Source organism: Manis javanica, chromosome 2, assembly GCF_040802235.1.
Source record: "Manis javanica isolate MJ-LG chromosome 2, MJ_LKY, whole genome shotgun sequence".
In the NCBI taxonomy this organism is placed as follows: Eukaryota; Metazoa; Chordata; class Mammalia; order Pholidota; family Manidae; genus Manis; species Manis javanica.
The window spans coordinates 14,024,151-14,044,366 of NC_133157.1; positions in this window are offsets into that span (position 1 = coordinate 14,024,151).

Consider the following 20,216-nt stretch of genomic DNA (forward strand, 5'->3'; position numbering starts at 1 on the left):
GAGATTCCCACATGCACCCTTTACTGGCGCACAAGGTTACCACAACCTGCGCACTGCCGGCCTCCGCCACTGGGCCACCCCCTCTGCAGCCCCAGGGGCTTGTGAAAATCACTCACTGAGCTAGCTCAGTCCGTAGAGTTTGGCCTTGGTTTCTGGGCTTGGCATGAAAGGCACCCTCCGCCCCCACTTGACCTTTATTTCAATCTGTGGGTTCCCTCTTCATCTCCCTTTTCTTTCACGGCAATATTTGGCTGATGAAACTGGGTAATTAGTTTTGTCAAATTTTGCACAGTCTGTATTTTGCTGATGTGAGGGTAAAAATGTGAACTCAGATGAAGCCGCTCTTGCTTGGGGGTGTCCAGCTGCCACCCCCAGCTCTCGGAGGTTCCTGCCCGCCCTGAGTTGGCACCTGGCTGACCCCCACCGGGGCCTTGGTCTCGGGAACTGCTTCGTGCTCTTCTCCAAAGCACACCTTGAGCCCGGCTGGGCTCTGTCTGATTGCACCTGCCTCCCGCCCAGCTGGCTGCATGCTGCTCCCACCTGAGTCCCCCACACCTTTGTGGATACTGAATGTTTTCGTTTCTGGTCATCCTCCTCTGGACACATTGTCTCAGCCCTGCTGTTACTCACTGATTCGTGCAATAAACATATACTGGGCCCCTCTCCGCCCCAGGCAGAGTGCTGGGCTCTTGAACACTGTGGTAAGCTTGATGGAGACCTGCCCTTGAGGATCAGAGGCTGGCTGGGGAGAGACTCGAGCACCCAACTGAGAACATGCATTGTGATGGGTGTTGCTATGTGAGGAAGGACAGGGTGCTTTGGGAGTAGAGTCTACGCTGGGGTCCGGGAAGACGTCCCTGAGGAAAGACATCTAAGCTGAGCTCCGCTGGGTGGTTAGGATTGGATGGAGTGTATCAGTTCGCTAAGCCTGCCTTAACAATGTGCCACGTGCTGTGGGGCTTAAACAACAGAAATGTATTGTCTCACAGTTCTGGAGGCCAGACGTCCCCAGTCAAGGTGTTGGCAGGGCTGGTGGCTTCTGGGGGCTGCATGGGAGAATCCCTTCCAACGCCTCTCTCCTGTCCTGGTGGCTTGCTGGGAGTGTTTAGAGTTCCTTGGCATCCCCTTGATCTCTACCCTCATCTTCACATGACGTTCTCCTCTTTGTGTGTCTGTCTTCAGTCACACTGGATTAGGGCCCTCTTTAATTACCTCATTTAGACTTAATCATCTCTGTAAAGACCCTATCTCAAATTTAAGGTCACAATCACACTTCCTGATGGGTCAATTTCACCATATGAGTTTTGAGGGGACACAGATCAACCTGTAACATTGGGTATCACACTTCCTGATGGGTCAATTTCACCATATGAGTTTTGAGGGGACACAGATCAACCTGTAACATTGGGTGAAGGCAAATTAGAACAGAGAGAAAGGGATTCCTGGCTCAGGGGGTCAATACCTACAAAGCCTGGAGGCCAGAGAGGATGTGTGGGGTCAAGGGCATAAAACCTGTCTGTCCAGCTGGGTGGCGATGGGCTCAGATGGGGAGAGGCAGGAGGTGAGTCTCAGAAGCCGGCAGGGGTCAGATCTGGGAGGATCTTGCAGGCCGGAGAGAGGCATCTGCAGCTTGACCTAGGACAGCGGGGAGCCCTGGGAAATTTTACACAAGGGTGTGCCAAAGACAGAGCGCCCTGGCTGAGAGGCTGGGGGTCTGAGCCAGCAGCAAGGCAGTGGTGTGGGAGAGAAGCAGATGGATTTTGGAGGTATTTGCGGGGAGGTTCAGCAGGGCATTCTGATGAGTTGGCTGGGGATGGGCGGGGACAAGGCGGGCCTCCAAGATGCTGTCCCAGTTTCTGTTTTTTCTGGGGGTGGATGCAGGACTGTCAGCAGTCTGCCAGGAAGACCCGACCCTGAGGCGTGAGCATACTGTACACCCGGCTCACTTCCCTGGACTCGGACCCTGTTTGTGGTGACATACAGTTGAGATCAGTCTCTCCCTGGGAACCTGAGGAGTCGAAACTGTGCAGCACCTGGGAAGGTGGGTGGTTAATGATGTGAAATAAGATCAGGGCAATGAAGTGCCTGCCTGCATATTGGCCGGTGTACTGTCAGTCTGAAGAGAAGTGGCCTGAAGGACTCACTTGGCCGCCGACCTAAGAGGCTCATATTGCCTGTTTTTTACAGCTTGGTTTATCCAAAAGGAGGCCCAAACTTGAAGCCTGGCATTCAGGATCCAACCGGGTCTGGTCCAAAGGCATTTCTGGCTTCCTGCCTCTACTGTACCTCTTCAGAGGGAGGCTCTGATGACGTAACCAGCCATTGTCCCACCTCTGTCCTGGGTGGCTTGGCTGTTCCCCATCCCCTCCACATCCTCCCAGCATTTGGGTACATTCGTGTGACATTTCATTTTCCTTCTCCCAGCCTCTCTTGTATGTTCTTTATCTCCTCATTATATTATGAGCTTCTCAGTATCAGGCAAAAAACATCAGACTCATCTATATAACACCACAGCCTGTATGTAAGGAAGGAGAGGAAGGAATATTTATTCAACACCAGTTAAATGCCGGTCACGACACTGTAGGCTTTAGAAGGAAGTTCACAGTTGATTCTGACTACCTCTCCAGTTTGGTCTTTCAAGTGAGCCCCATTTCCAGATGAGAACACGGGCTCAGAGTGAGGGAATTGACTGGCTCAAGCAATTTGACAGTAAGCGGCAGAGCTCTAAAGTGGGTGCCCTTTCCACATAAGCTGGCTGGGTGAATGCTGGTAGAATGAATGAGTGAATGGAAAGTAGGAGGGATGGAGGAGGCTCAGAACTCTCTCATTTTAGGGTTGGAAAGGAGGTAAGGAAATAAGGTAGAAAATCTGTCCAGTAAATGAAGTTAGTGATGGCACGTCTGCCAGTATCCTATAACCACAGCTGCTTGGAGAGTGGCTGGAGGAGCAGAAAGGGTTCTGACCGTTCATTCCTGAATGACCTTGGGTAAATCACTCCCGTAGGAAATGAGAAGGCTGCACCCTCTGTCCTAGAACTCCCCCAACCAATGACATTCTCTCAGCTGCACTGACTGTCCCCATGAACTCCCATGGTGACTGGCCATATGTTGGTCTCCCCAAGAGCTGAGAGCGGAGGGTGGGAGCCCATCAGCCTGTGGCCCCCGCTTCTTCCCAGCAGGGCCGTGATCATCTCAGCACTTGACTAACTCAGAGGGGACAAGTGCCAATGTGCAGTTATTTCTAGCAAAGCGCTGCTGTCCAATCTGCCACGTCTCTGCCATGCTAAGAGGCATTTTTACTTGTTCAGTGGAGAGAACAAAGGTGGGAGGGAGCATGGGGTATCCGATTCAATAATAAACCAAGGCTTTTTAGATCCATTATCAGATGTGGAAATGCTGAGCCCTGAAGTCTCTTTCCTGATACCCTTCCCCTGACTTCCCACCCTTTTAAACCATAAAGTCAAGGCTGCTAGCAAACTCGGTGAGTCAGTTGTATACTGTCCTTCCCGGTCATGCTGGCCTCCTTTCTACATCTGAGTTACACCCAAAATAGGTGATTTGCCGGCAATGCCTCCATTTCCTTTTTCCCATAAAAATTACATTGTATCTGCTGCTCATTCAATTTCTTTCTCTCTTCTTTTACTGAAAGGTATTGATGATGGCATCTTGCATACTTCAGGGTCCCCAGATTCCTGGCAGCAAAAGGGAACCTCAATTTATTCCTTTTTCTTAAGTTTAGGATTCTATGAGCAACTTTACTGCACTCAGCTGGCTTGAACAAGGGAAATGGATCAACTCACTAAATACCATTTGTTAATATTTTGCTGAGAATTTCTGTATCTGGGTTCATGAGAGAAATTAGTCTATAAGTTTCTCATAATTTGTTTTTCAGGCTTTATTACCAAGGTAGTGCTGGCTTCAGAAAATAAAATGAGAAGACTGTGTGAAATGGCATCATTCCTTAAGTATTGGGTGGAATTCGTTAGTGAAGCCACTTGAGCAGCTCTGGAATTTTCTTTGTGGGAAGGTTTCCATTATGAATTCAGTTTCTTAGAGAGGAGAAAATGGTCAGATTATTTGTGCTCTTGTGTCAATTTTAGTAGAGATTGTGTTTTCTGTGGATTTGCCAATTTCAATCATATTTTCAAACTTAATGGCAAAAAGTTCTTCAAAATATTCCCTTGTTATGTTTTGAACTTCTCTAGGATCCTGCAGTGAAGTCCCTCTTCTTGTTACATACACTGGATATTGATTATTAGCGTACCCGCTGTCTCTTTTATTCCTTGGTCAGTTTTGCCAAGGGTTTATCAGTGTTATTAATCTTCAAAGAATCAGTTTTGGCTTTGTTAATCAACTCTGTTGTTTTCTCGTTCATTAATTTCTACCCTTTATTTTCTTTCTTCTACTCCTTTGGTTTTAGTTCACCTTTTACTGACTTCTCGAGATGGATGCTTGGATGATTGATTTTCAACCTTTAGTTTCTGATATGTGCAGCCACGGCCAGAATTTTCTCTGTGTGTGTGTAGTTTTAGCTGCATCCCAGAAGTTTTGAATTTTCATTATCATTCAGTTCAAACTATTTTCTAATTTCCAAGGTTATCTCTTCATTGACATAGGGTTATCTAAAAATACATGTCTTTATTTCAAAATACACTTTTCTAGCAATCTTTTTGTTTTGGTATTAATTTCTGTCTTACTTTCACTGTGTTCAGATAATTTTCTCTGCATGATTTCAGTTCTTGAAATTTGTTGAGATCTGCATCACACAGCTCAGCATGTGGTTAATTTTGGTCAATCAAAGAATCGCCCTTTGGCTTTGCTGGTGAACTCTATGTAGGTTGCTTACTTGTGCCACCATTTTTTCATTTTACCTTCACCATACTTCACTTACTTTTCACAGTAGCTCCTCCAGGGTCATTTTTAAAACCTTGCTTTTCAGGTAAAGGAACTAAAAAATCATAATATATTGGTTAAGGGCAAGGTTTGATTCCTGAGTCCACCACTTATTAGCTCTTGGACCTTGGGAAAGCTGCTCAACCTTTCTGTGTCTCAGTTTCCTCATTTGTAAAACGGGGATAATGATTGTATCCACCTAACAGGGTGGCAGTGAGTAAATGAGCTAAAATGCATAAAGTGCCTACAAGGGTGCCTGACACGTAGTAAGTGGTACAAAAATGTTTGTTAAAGAAATTAACGGTTAAGGTTTCTGGCTAGATTGACACAAAGCTAATGCCACATAGCAGGCTAGCGGACAAATTAAAAGTCATGCCAGGCCTATGTGACTTTAGATGTTGCACCTTTGCTGTTGCCTCATGCTGCCTCCCAGATCTCACCCCTGAATCAGTGGGTGGTTCAGGTGGGGCAAGGAGGTATCCTCTTATTTGCCACTGGCAACGGCCCTGGCTTGAGCAGCATCCTGAGCTCAGTGTAACTGTGTGCTGTAACTGAGTGCGTGCGTGGATGGAGGCACCCGTGGCATGTATATGCTGGCCCTGGTCTAAGCCAGGGGCCGCCTCTCCCGGGACATGTTCTGACTCATCCTCCCACAGCAAGTACTCCCCTGTTGGAGGCCCTGTGAGTGTTGACATCACCACCAAGCATAAAGGCTGGTGCATCCCCATGCCAATACCCAGAGTGGCCGAGGCAGGTAATGGCAGATGCTACCTCTCAGCCATGAGGCCTAGGAATTGGTAACCGCAAGGGGCGTATCTCCTGGGGGCTCTGTGTAAGTGGGAAGATTTTGGACAAGGCAGCAACTCTGGCCTTATAACCTTCTGCACCTGCTCTGGGGACACTGTTATCCCTCCCCTGACCCTGGGGGACTCTGGTGCATAGACTTCCTCATTGGCTGAGCACGTATGGTTTCTTGCTCTATAAAAATTTGAAGGCAAAGACTGTACCTTATACTTCTGTGGGTCCTCCCTGGGTCTTAGCATCAGTCTGGCCACCTGATAGATGCTCAGTAAATCCCACTGAATTGACTTGACTCTTAGTTTGGTGGTCACACTGTGTGAAGGTGTTGTCCCAGAATATCCAGGTGAGATCCTCACACGTGGACAACTAAAATCAGGACAACACTGGTGTCTCCGTGTCAAGATTCAGGTGACATGCCTCAGATGAGGTTTCCTGGGAGGGAAAAAGTAACCTTTACTTAGCAACTAGTATGGTGGTAGGAATTTAGCAGAAAGCTTTAGATGCTATGTACATTATCTCATTTAACAAGGGAATTATCTGAGACTCAGAGAAGTTGAGTGACTTGCTTGAGGTCAATAAGTAGCAGTGCTGGGCTTTGACTCCAGGCCAGTATGCCTCCAGAACCCATGGTCTTTTCATTATGCCGTTTTGTCTCAGGTTGTCCATTCATCTGCCCATCCACTCATCCATCCATCCATCCGTCTGTCTGTCTCTCCATCTGCCTGTCCATCTGTCTGCCAATCCACTCAACAAGTATTTATTGAGCACCTACAATGTTGACAAGGTCCATGCCCTCATGGGGAGATATAGACAAAAAATTCAATCAAAGAAACAAAGAGACAAGCTGACAGTCACCCAGAGAGTTGATGCCGCAGAGGCCGGGGGACGGCAGTGCTGAGAAGCAGTATAGTGAGCCGGGGGGTGTGGGCTTTAGTTCCAGCTCTGCTCTGACTCACTGGCTGACCTCCCGGGAAGCACCTCACCTTCTTGGGCTTCTTGTTCTCATCAGTGAAACAAAGCTTGGAGGGCTAGAAATACGATCTTGAAAGCTCCCTCTGACCTCAAGATTCTCTTAATTCTAAATCCTTAAGGAGTTCTGCTCCTTCATTTCTTTCCCCATAAATAACACCTTATGAAATTGCCACAAAAAGCCCAAACCAGGTGCCCAAGGAGCCACAGAAGCAGAGTCCTGGTGTCTGAAATTCAAGGACTTTGTCACTTTGAGTCTGAGGACAAATTCACCTGGATTCTGACCTATTTCCGTTTGCCTCAGTGGGTGTTAAGTCTCTCAGTTCCAAACAGTTCTCATGTGGGGAGCGTAGAGCTACTTCCCGGGAATGCGGTGGGGTTTATTTATCAAATCCAGCCCTGCTGTGAAAGCAGACTCCGTGTCAACACCACTCATGCATTCAGTAAATATTGTTCCTATTCACAGACAAGGACAAAAATAAACCTCACTCTGAAAGGTCTGCATTACCACAGACCTTCAATTCCAGGGACTCCTAAGAACTCCCTGTACCCCTCTCTTCATCTCCATACCTCTCAACTTGGACCTACAGTTTACCACTGATGACTGTCCCTTTCGTATGAAAAGAAATAAAAATTTCAGAATGTAGAAGTAATGTATTCCCAGTGTTGAAACTACAGCTAAAATAAATAAGAAAAACAACCACTCATAATCCCACCACCCACAGATAAGCGCCATCAACATTTTATTGGATTTCCTTCCGATCTTTTTATGCTTTTCAAAGTAGTCGAAATCATACTTTATGACCTTTTCCTGTCTTGCCCTTTTACTTAATGTTGTATCATTAAGCATTTTTCCATGTTGTTGAGAACATTTCATAAGCACCATTCGTCGTGGTGCCACAATATTCCATCTTGTGGAGGCAGTTCAGTTTAGTTAGCCATTCCCCAAAATCCAACCTCTAAGTTTTTCTCACCCATAATATTTTACTATTATGAATGATACTCTGATGAACATATTTTGTGCATAAATCTTTGTCCACATGTCAGATTATTTTTCTAGGAGAGATACCCAGATCTGAAACTTACTAGTCAATTTGCTTTCCAGAAATGCTGCACCCAATTTCTACGCTTTCCAACACTCTGTGAGGATGTCCAAAGCACCCCCTCCCTTCTGCAGCATGGAACTATTATCATTAAAAAGAAACTTTTTTAACTGGATAGGGGAAAAGAGAAGCCATTCTTGTTTCAGTTTGCATTTCTTTCCCTGGTAGGATGGCCAGATAAATATCGTCACATTTTTTTGGCTACTTGTATTTCCTGTCTTTCGAATTGTCTGTGTTTGTTCAGCCCCTTCTTTCTAGGTGTGCTTTTCTCTCTGGATTCTCATCTACACACATGAGTTCCCCAAATGAACAGCAAACAAGAAGGATCCAAGAGCAAACAAGCCTCAGATTGAATCACAACATGCTCTGTTGTTCCCTGTAGGAAAGATGTGTTGGTAGGCCATTGCTACATAACAAACTGCTCCCAAACTTAGTGGCTTAAAGCAACCATTTGATTTTGCTCCTGATGTTTGGGTCAGCAATCTGGGAAGGGCTCAGCTGGGGCAGTTAGTCACTGAACAACGTGGAATCTGCCAGGGCCCTGGTGGAGATGATGGGAAGGCTGGGCTTGGCCGGGACTGTTGACAACACCTACTTGTGTCCTTTCCTGCATGGTGGCTTCAGGGAAGCTGGACTCCCTTCAAGAATGCTCAGAGCTCCCAGAGAGAGTCCCCAAATACAGGAAGTAGAAGCTGCTGCCTTGTTAAAGCTGGGCCTCCAACACTGGCACAGTGGCACTTCTGTTGTATTGTTGGTCAGAGCAGCCACAGAGCATGCCCAGATTCAAAGAGAGGGCACAGAGAGCTCCCCTCTCTTGAGCAAAGGAGGCTCTAAGAATTGGCAGCTGTCTTTAATCTGTGACAAGAGTACCTGTATATTCCAATATTACGTTAGCCTGGATCCTGGGGATGAGGGAAGGCAGGGAATAAATGAGTGAGTGAATGGACGTTGAGAAGTCCCACAGTTTGCAGAAGGTTACACAGCACCTCACTCGGAGAGCTCAGACTTCGACTTAGGGTGGATATGATGGCTCATATTTAGCTCCAGGAACATTTCCTTCCTCCGGGAAAGGGGCTTATCTCAGCAACGTGTGCGGAAACCAGCTCTCCCTGGGATGATGTAGAGGTTGCAGAATGGAGCACCCAGCAATCATCCCTCCCCATGTACATGTCCTGAAATAACTGTGTTGTCAGAGGCGAGCAGAGGGAAGTGAATTAAAGTTGCTCAGTCTCAGAGACAGTAACGTGGGCTTGTAGATTTCACACACTCACAGGCATAATTTTCAAATGCTTATCTTTCTTCCTCAGACAAGTGACCTGGAGTTATTAGCAGAGCTTATAATGTTAAGTTTTAGAGGCTGAGATTATGTGGCATAACAGACTACTCATCTCCTGAGAATTTAGCCATTTTCCCTACACAGAGAGCTCAGCCCAGTACTGTCCTTGGGGAGGACTGCCTTGGATTTGGTAATAGGAGAGAGAGGATTCCTTTGTCCTGTTTTAGTGGCTTATTCTATACCAACATACGCCATCATGCAGCCTAGAGCCTCCCATTAATCTCCTGGCATAATCAAAACAGAAAATTTTTCATTCATTAATTCATTCATGCATCCCATCCGTCCACCCATCCACCCATCCACCCATCCATACCTCCCTCCATCCATCCATCCATTTGTCCGTCCATCCATCCATCCATCCATCCATCCATCCATCCATCCATCCATCCATCCGTCCGTCCATCCATCCACTCAGTCAACAAATATCTGTTGAGCCCCTTCCACACTCTTTCACTAAGTAGAGATACGGTGGTGAGCTGGAGAGACGTGATCTCAGCGCCCAAAGAAGTGCCCGTGGCACCGAGCCACAGCGAGAAAGCTGGTAGGGGAGGTCGATTCACGGAGGGCCTGCCGTGTGCTATGGATGGTGCTAAGGACTCTGCACACACCGTCTGCTTATGTCCTCACACCTGGGACTCGGGAGTTAGTGCCTGCCCTGTAGAGGAAGCTGAGGGTCAGGAGGAATATAGTTACTGACGGTCGCATGAATCAGTGGCAGAGCTGGGCTGTGAAGCCTCTGCCCTCAGGATGCTCACAGTGGAGGAGGGAACCTTGGTCTGTCTGACTCCAGGGCCAGCTCTACCGGAGTGACAGGAAGAGGAGAACCATGGCTGTGTGGCTTCATAAGCCTCTGCGCTCCATCGCCACCTCAGACTTAGAGCTACAGAGTGGCTGCTTTTGAAGGCTTGCCCCTCACGGGTGTTCCGAAGGCAGTGCGGAGCGGACAGAACATCCTGGTGTGGGAGTCAGCGGACCTGAGGTTCTCATCCTGGTGCCACGGGGCCATGGCGAGCCCATTCCCTTCTCCATTTAGATTTAGGCAACCGTGGCACTGCGGGTGAGGTGAGGGTGTGAGCAGGAGCAGATTTCCGTGTGGACCTTTCGTCTGAGTCTGTGAAGGGCATGGGGGCGGGAGGCTGGATCTAGTCCCTTGAGGGGAAGGTGGTGGCCACAGTGAGGTGGCATGTGAGCGTCCCAGCCGGGCAGGGCAGCCCCCTGCAGGGAGACGGGAACAAGGAGTGGGCACTGGGTGGCAAGGTACTCAGCCTGGAATACGGATCAGTTCACTCGGTGGCAGCTGTGCGTTTAATATACCCTGGGGAGCAAAGATGGGAAGCCTGGGCCTCAGGATGCCCACAGTGGAGAAGGAGGCCTGAATTTAATAATCACACAGAGGAGCCAGCCTGACAAACTGCAGCCTGAGGGAAAACCGAACGTTTCCGTGGGAGCAGCAGGGCCGGGCTCTTGGCTGGGCCGACGGGGCCTCGGCTCAGACTCCGCTTTGGAGCCAGAGCTTTTCCCTCCTGCCCTGCCCGCCCACCTTGGCCTCATTCCACGGCCTCCTGTGTCTTGAGCATGTCCCCCATTTCACCGCAGGGCATCCGCTGTGGGTTTTCCTGGCCTCTTTGCCGCTCTGGGCCCTTTCAACTTGAATGATTTCACCTTTGTTTAACTGAAGGCTCTTTATCTCCATTATTCTCTCAAATACATTTTTCATTGCCATTTTTGTTTTTCTCTTTACGGATCTCCCATCTCTGTGTTAACTATCTTCATTAGTTTTCTGTCCTCTCTCCTTTTATTGAGATCTAGTTGACATACAACATTGTGCAAGCTTAGGCATACAACATGCTGGTTTGATGCACTTATATGTTGCAATATGATCACTGCCATAGAGTTAGCAAATGCTTCTATCACATCCCGTAATTATCATTTCTTTTTTTTGTGGTGAGGACAATCAAGATCCGGTCTCTTAGCAAGTTTGAAGTTTATAATGCAGTATTGTAGCTATAATCCCTATGCTGTGCATGAAGTCTCCAGAACTTATTTATCTGCTAGTTGCCAGTTTGTACCCTTAAACAACACCCCAATTCGATTTGTTTTTCTTTCTAGTTAATTCTTCTTCAGGGAGATTTTCTCCATCTCTTTTCCCCTTGATTAATTCATTCTTCAGCGATTTATCCCAACTGCTCGTTATATAAACAATTCTATTTTCTCTATGCACTATTTCTGCATGGTCCTTTTATCTCTGTCCTTCTAGTTTCATATTGCTAGTATCTCCCCTTAGCTTCTTTTATGTGTTGATTAGGCTAATTTTAAATTCTTATTCCTTCTGATCTGACATGTCTGCTCCTTGATGCAATTTGTATTCCAGAATACTGTTTGTTTTTTAATTTTAGTATAGCTGTGCTTCTCAAATACCTAGTCATGTTTCCCTGTAAAAGGATGGGGCCATTGTCAGGCAATGTGTATGGGGGTCGGTCAGCTCCAGGACCAGTGGGCTCAGCAGGCAAGGTAGGGGACAGAGCAGGCCAGAGCATCATGTCATGGTAGCCAGATACCCTCACCCCGCCCAACAGGCTCTCAGGTCGCTGAGTCACAGAGGAAAGCAGTCGTTAGGGGTGCTCCTCCTAAGGTGGGAGGGAAAAGGTGGGAGGGGCTGCCTGAGGTCAGTGAGTCCCCGCTGGTTTTTCTCAGCCTTTCCGAAGCACCAGCTCCTGCACCTCCCTGATGTTACTTAAGCTGCTTGGGTCCCAGGTGTGAGTCCCTGCAGGTGTAGGAGAGGTACTGTGGTTTGTTTATTGTGCTTGAGGATTAGTTAATTTAACAAACATTTATTGAGCACCTACTAGGAGTGTGTTTGATTTGGCCCTGCAGATTCTGCCATAGAGTTTTCCCTTTAGTTTGTGATATTGCTGCCCTGGGGCAAACAGTGTCAGGTACCTTCAAGGCAAACAGGGATCAGGTATAAGACTAGCAAAGTAGCTCCAAGAATGTAAATCTTTGATTCAGAAACAAGGGAAACAAGAACTCTGATTCTCCAAGTTTATGAACAAAAGATAAACTATTCATGAGCAAATACCAAAACTAAGTAAGCATAATACAAAATTAATAAGACATACCTTTTAGAGCAAAGTAAAGGAATTAATAATAAACTACTATTTACTACTGAGAATTCATCCCCACCCTCCCCCCCAGAAAGACTGTTTGATGATCATGTGATGTCAGTTTGATATTGCTTTAGAGTTGACTGTCGTTGCTAAACCAGATTTTCTAGCTCATGCTGTCTTCATTTTTACTGATGTTTCTTGAGATCCTTTTGGCTCAAGATGGAGGCATAGTCCTTAAATAAAACATGGCCTGTTTCCTCTGGGCCTAAACTTTTTCTTCCTCCCAGTCCTGTTTATTTTGTAGCCATGTTAACACAGCCTCAGGCTGACCGACTGCTCTGAGTTGATGAGCTCCATTAGAGAGCAATGGTGGACTCTCTTAGTTGTCCATCTAATTACCCTCTTTTCTTTTTTACCGATTGAATCTTGATTTTGGTTGAGGGCAATATGCCCAGCGTCAGTGGATAAATCAGGATTGGTCCCAGATAATAACGGAGACACTGTCGCTCTTGGCAGAGGTCATATGAATAAGATGTGATCCTCTGGGGAATGTGAGCTACTTCAGCCCTTTAACGACCCTGACAGGAAGGCCACAAAAATCTTGGAGGGGCTGAACCATGCTCTGATGCCACCCAGCTGCTCAGTAAGCCAATCCTGGGCCTAAATCCAGGCTTCCTGTCCTGTGAGATGATTCCCTGTCTTTGGTAATCAAGGAGTGGCTTCTTGGCCTATTCTGTGACTTGGAGCTGACTGTGTGCCCATTGGTTCAGCTGGCCCAGGGGCCATGCCTGATTTCTCCTCTTATTTGTGTACACAGGCTACATTACTCATATACACACATATACAACTCTTCCTTTTAATCCTCTACAATATCTTAGTACAAAACACATTGTCTCCTTTTAACAGAATGGGATGCAGGCTCAGAGAGTGACTTCTTCTATGACAATGATTATGGCACCGTACTGCCTGGGTTTTGGTTGCTGAGATTCTCCTAGTAGCGTAGAAGAAAATAATTAAACTTGGGCCTCTATGCAAGATGTGACCTTGTCCTCTTAGAAGATCTTAGCATTGGAGAGCCAGTTTGGGAAGACTTGTGATGGTTAATCCTATGTGTCAACTTGACTGGTCCACGGGGTGCCCAGATATTTGGCCAAACATTATTCTGAGTGTTTCTGTTAGGGTGTTTTTGGATGAGTTTAACATTAAATCAATAGACCAAGTAAAGCACATTGGCCTCCCTAATGTGGGTGGGCCTTGTTCAATCAGTTGAAGGCCTGACTAGAACAAAAGATTGACCCTCTTACAAATAAGAGGGATTCTTCCTGTTTGATTGCCTTCAGGCTGGAACATTGGTGGTTTTTCCTGCCTTTTGACTTACATGGAAACATCAGCTCTTCCTGGATCTTGAGCCTGCTGGTCTGACTAGAACTGTACCATTGGCTTCCTGCTTCCTGGGTACCCCTTGTAGATGGCAGATCTTTGGACTTCTCAGCCTCTGTAATCATGTGAGCCAACTCCTTATAATAATTCTGTCCCTCTTTCTCCATCCCACTGGTTTTGTTTCTCTGGAGAACCCTGCCTAATACAGGAGTCATCCGTACTAAAGCAAGCAGGGTTTCCTCAACACAGCGAGGGAAAGAGGACAAATTCCTTCTGTGTGGCCATCTATGCCAGGCACTGACTAGGTGCTTTTCACACAGATCTCATTAAATCTGCCAGCAGCCCTGAGAGGTGGTCTTGCAGCTGCCTCTCATCACTGGAGGGGAGGGAGAGTCACAGCAGTGCAGTAGCTTGCCCCCAGCTGCACAGACAGCGAAGACAGAGCTGGGATTTGTGGGTTTTCTGTTAAATCAAATTGTGTGGGAGATGTTAGAGGAATCTGTGGGAGAGTAAGTTTCTTTGCCTGTTTCCCCACCTGTCCCCATGGGAACTGTCTGCGCCCTGTGTGGGCCTGAGACCTAAGCCACCATCTAGCTCAGTGGTCCCCTGTTGTTCTCATTCATTTGAAAAGCTGAGTCATTTACGAAGACAATTCCTTGGCAGAATCAGATGACTTACAGTGTATCTAGCAAAAGGCAGGCAATTCATTTTTTTGCCTCGTGAGAATCTCCTCTTGCTCCCTGAAAAGAGTTTTTGCCTCTTCTTTAGATTTTTTTTTGGCTTTAGTCTCAACATCCCCTACCTTCCTCTGTCCACCCATGGAAACGATTTAACTTCGTGAAACTAATTTTTTAAGTACCTACAGTCCTTTACCAGACTGATAGTAGATTCCTTAGATTGAAATGGAAGCTGGCCACGAGGAAGGATCTTCAGGGCTCTCCTGCAAGGGTGCAGTTGTATGTACAGTTGTGGGTGACTCAAGATGTCAGCCTGGCACTGGTTGGGGACCACAGCACTTACTAATGGAATCCAAGTTCCTCGGGACTTCGTGGGATGGGGAGTCAGGCAGCTGCCAGTGGGTGCTCAGCAAGTGTATGTTTAAATGTATGTTTAAATGAATTGATGAATAAGAAAATGGGCAAATGAGTAAATAGAAAATGACTTATGATTTATGATTAGTAATAATAAATTTTTTAAAATGCAATTCATAAACACATTACTTATGCAGGCTTGCTGTGTACCAGGGACTGTGTAAAACAGTCTATAGTTATTATCTCACTCCATCTTCCTTGGTACCTTTAAAATAGGTATTGTTACCCTGTTTTTACAGATAATGATGTTGAGGCACAGCAGGTATGAGGACTTGCCTGAGCACACCTAGTAAGTAATTGGAAGAGCAGGGGTTCAAAATAGAAATACTTGACCCCAAAGAGTGCGCTCCGATAGCTGAGTATGTGTGATTTGTCCACAATCGCGCCCTTTCTAGTAATGCTTCCCTGGAGGTGCAGCGTCCTTTCCAGCCCCATTAACTTCAGGCTTGGCCATGTGACTTTCTGGAACCAATGGAATGTGAGGTGCTACCTGTGGTGCAGCAGCTCCAAAGACACTCATGTGGTTTGGCTCTGCTTCTCATGGGTTCCTTGTCTCTGTCACAAGCAAACATGAAACATGTGTTGCTGCCTGTCCCCAGCAAGTGCCCCTCCTTCACCTGGGGTCCCAGAATGAAGAACACATGGAGCAAAACTGAGCAGACAGACATGGAACTGACCCACGATCGGCGAGCAACCTTCTGGTAATGTGAACAAGAAAGAAATGCTTGCACTATAAGGCACTGAGATTTCCAGGATTGCTTGCTGCCGCAAGAGCTGACTAAGACAGGCTACCTATCATAGTGACTCTCCCATAGGGCGGAAGGTCAACTCAGAATGGGAAAATTCTTGTTGGACTGAGAAATGGGGAAAATGCATCCTAGGAGGCAGGAGCTGAGCCAGCAAAGGCACGAAGGTGGTAAGATACATCGGAATATATGAGGCCGGTGAGAGAAGAGCTTTACTGAAGCACCATGGTAGGAATAGGGGAAGCCAGTGAGAAAATCAGACCATAGAGGGCCAGGGATAATGAACTTTATCTTGAAGGTGCCAGAGGGGAGCCATGGAAGGTTCATAAATAAGGGACATGATGGGTTTAGGAACGTGCTCATGGTTTCCTGCCCTGGGTGGAAAAGCAGTGATGGTCACGTTTCCCTGTTCCACTTCCTGCCTTATCCTGTAAACCGGGTACTCCAGCTACAGCATTTGCTGGCAGCCGGAAAGTTGATTTCTTTCTGCCTTTTTCTGATGTCTGTCAGGATGGGTGATGCTGTTCTGCTCAGAGGAAGAAAAATGAAGCTGCCTCAGGAATAATAATTGTGGTTTTCTCCTCCCAAAGGTCTGCAAATCCTATTTATATGTGCTGAGGAGGACAAGGGCTGAGGTAGAGGAAAGAAAGGACCCAGCATTCCTTAGTATCAGGGTTGGGTTCCTGTGCGTGTGACCCAGAGTCGCATGGGGACCCTGCACCAAGAAGGGTCCTTGCCTTCCCCAGCGCTCTGCAATCCCACCTTGAAGTTCTCACTAATTCTGAACAAGGCATCCTGCAAGCTGTATTGCCAGTTCTGCCATATTCAAGTACTGTAGTACTGGGTACTTTATATACCTTATTTCGTTTAATTCTCCTGACAACTTCGTGAGGTGGGAATTATCATTCTAGCCTTACTGATGTGGCCACTGAAGCTCAGAGAGGTTGAATTCTTGCTCAGAGCTACACAGCTAACAGGTGAGGGAGCTGGGATATGAACCTTGATCACATAATTCCCAGGGGCGACTCTCCTCCACTTGATGTGGACACTAAACATTTTGGTTTTAGAGCACTTCCTTACCTCCTTTATTTCATCTTGAACTTCCCAACAGCCCTGAGAAATCAAAGTCATTCCTGTAGAGGAAAAGTGACTATCCCCTAGCAAGCCAGCACAGAGCAAGACTGGAGGTGAGGTTTTTCAGGCCAGGCTCCCTGAAACCTGGGTCGACAGAGCCTGCGTCTTGAAGTTACTCCCTGGAGGCCTGCGGAATCCAGGGCTGAGAGAGGCCCCCAGCCTCTGCATGTGCCCTCTCCTGTCTCAGAGATTCACAGCCCCACAGAGCACGCTCAGAGCTCATTGGTGACCTGGACAATAGGAGGCCCATGACAACACTTGGCCCAAATCCTCCACTTATAGATGGTGGACCTAGAGGCTGAGAGAAGGGCAGCAACTTGCCCAAAGTCAGTCACAAGCCAAGGGCAGATCCGCCCCTGGAGTTCACACATTCAGGCTTTCAACAAATGCTTCTAGGTACCAGGTACTGGGCTGGGGATACAGAGGTGAATAGCCCTGCCTCAAGGAGCTGTGTCTGGGGGAGCATGGACAAGGGACCTAGGTCCTCTGAATTCAGGGACCCTCCACCAGGCCAACTCCCACCTGGCACAGGAACGCGCAGCCTGAATACACTCTGACGGGAAAGTCTGGGGAACTTTTGACTTGGAGATGTCTGATCCATTTCCTTAGAGCTGGTGCTGGCTTTCAAATCAATTTGCATAAGATAGGTCCTATCCTGTTAGAACAGCAAATTAATAGCTCATTTTATGGATTGAGCAATCAACACCTACAGCCCATTAAATGTAACAGCAAACGTGGCTGATGATCAGGCTTTTGGCTTGGTCTCTCCATCAACTCATGCACTTCCTCCTCCTTCCTCCTGACCTTTTCATTTCCTTTCATCTCCATTCTCATGACCCCTCCTCCTAGATCGTCATTTTCTCATTAGTAAACAGGGTAACTCCCCCGTGTCTCTTTCATGCTGGGGCCAGATGGTCTCCCTAGTCCCCCAAGTGGGTCCTGTCATCTGCAACATGCCCCAAACTCCAGACATTAGCACACAAGCTCATTTTGGGGCCCTTGGCTGGGCCATGGGAATGAGCAATCAATATTTCATAAAGGCGTTAAGGTGGTGATAAAAGATTCATGAAGTGGTATGCAGGGAGGAGCTTGCTGACAAAGGAGTGGGTGACATTATAGCTAACCTTGGTGGCTATGACTTACGTGGCTGGAATTCGCTAAGGAAGTCTCCACTCTGATCTTCCCAAGGAGATGGGAAGAAGATTTTTCATGAGGACATTGTCAAATTTCTTAGACCCTCTAATCTAACCTTCCTTAAAAGACTTGTAATTGTTTTAGATGCATGGGTTGTATGAATAAGTGGATGAGGGCCTGGATGGTATCGTTAATGAGATGGCCATTAGTTGAGGTTCCCCATGAATTTTGCATGCCCCTCTAGGCGGGTGCAGTTTGCATTACAGCTGTGCCTTACTGGCCATGGCTGAGGGAGCCTGGAGGTTCTGGGCAGGTGAGATGGTGTGCGATAGGCTGGTTATCGGTGCCGCTTCCTCACACCAATGTACTAGGATGCTCACTTTTTGCCATGCCCTGCATGCTGTGGCCTATAGGTTGGGCTTGTCCATGTGAGTTGCTCTGGCTGGGGAATGATGCTGGATGAGACTTGCTCAGGGGCCTTCAGTGTGCATGAGCACTTGGGTTTGGGCTCTTGTGCTTCTGCGATTTGCCACGAGGAGAATGTGCCACTGGTGCAGGGAGGTTGAGAGCATGTGCAGTGGCCCTGGGGCAGACCTACAGCCTGAACTCAAGCCCACTCAAGCCCAGCTGCCCAGCTGAGCCACCATCAGCCAGACTACAGTGACTGGCATCTTGCTGGGCTTGAGCAGGAGAATGAATGCCTCAGGTCTGGGGTAGTTTGTTAGGCAGCGTTAGCTTTCTCATACATGGCAGAAGGGGAATGTTGCCTGAACTTGCTTCTTCAAGGCTCTGTTTAGCACATCTGTCTGATTCACTGCCGCATAGGAGTAGATCTCTGAGAGTCCTGCACCAGCCAAGCCCTGAACTGCCTGCTCTGATCTGCACTCGGTATCTTGAGCACCTACCCCATTCACATGGTTGCTCACCTTGTCACCTGTTCCCCCCACTAAAGCTGAGGACCTGGGGGTCTTATCTCTTCAGGAGGCCCTTCCTCCATTGCACCCTGCTCTTCTGCAGTCTCCCTGATGGCAGGATCTGAACACTGTCCTCTGCTTTCTTGAAACCTGTGTCTTGTTCTGGGTTCCCATCTCACTGGGGACAGCTTCTCATCAGCACTCAGGACAGAACCCTCAGCACTCATTCGTGCATGCATGCAGTGGGGAGCGCCTGCCTGCTGCAAGATCTGGGGCTGGAGTACAGACACACACATATCTAGACCACTGGTGAAGGCTCATACTGGAAAGGGAAGATGGGTACTTATTCCCCCCTCCCTGTCTCTTCCCGTATGCAAGTGGCCACCAAGTTCTGCAGTGTGTCCGGCTGGCTCCCCCTCAGAATCCCCTCAGGCTGCCACCACTTCTAGCCTGAGTCATCGCAACAGCTTTGTCACTGCCCCCTGCCTCAGCCAGTTCTACCCTTTTCATCAGCCTCCCAACGTTTCCTCCAAACTGGTGACCAGCCCGATCTTTCCGAACGAAATCGGGCCATGTCACTGTCCTTATTAAAATCTGCTAAGGGCTTCCTTTCCCCAGCTGGATGAGTCCGTCTGCTCCTTGGCACCCAAGGCCCTCCCTGATGGGGATTCCGCCTTCCTCACCTGGCTCATCCCTTGGCCTCTTCCCACTTACTTTGTGCTGGGCGCTCTCGACCAGGTGCTCCCACACTTTCTGAACTTTTCTGTCCCCACTTCAGAGCCTGCTCTTCCTTCCGCTGGTGTTAGCCTTCCTCTGTTCTCTGCCCCCCAGACTGCCTCATGCCTCAAGATTCAGCTGGAAAGTCACCTCCCTGGAAAGCCTTCCCCAAGCTCCCTTGGGCGGAGTCCAAATACTCTTTCCTACCTCCTCGTACACCTTACTTATCTTTCTTTGGTGCAGCGTTTATTGCACTGTATTGGAACATGTTGTGTGTGTAATACATTTTTCCCTTCCTGTTTATAAGCCAAATTGCTTCTGAAGAGAGTGGATTTAAGTTAATAGGCAAGCTTTTGTTCTGCCAACTGCCTTTGTGCATTTGTGTATAAACAACTATGGGGCAGGAACCAGTGAGGTCACCTTGCATAATGCAGGGGGAGAAGCGTGAAGGCTGAGGAGCAGGTTGGGGATGGGAAAGGGACTTGGGATGGGGGCCAGGGAGAGAAGAGCCCCTGAGACTGGGGCAGAGTCAGTGCTGGGCAGCCCACCTGCCTGCCCTCCACCAAAGGGGAGGCCTAGAAGGCACTTGGGAGGACGAGGAATGGCTGGTGCGGGAGCTTTAAGTGGATCGCTGTAGGATGAGCGCTGTGCCTCCCCCATCTTCCTGTCAAAATCTTTAGGTAAATTTGTATCGCTCACAAATGCTTTTGAGTATGTTGGGAAGTTGACAAGTTTCAGGTTCTGCTTTTGAGTGGGTTTAGAGTAGATGTAGAGGGAGCAGTCTCAGCCTCAGGGGCAGGGCAGTGGGGCCAGGCAGCCCAGATCCCTGGGAACGAGAAGAAGCCGTGAGAAATGTCACACTCTTCGGATGAAGAGTCTTGGCCAGGCACCT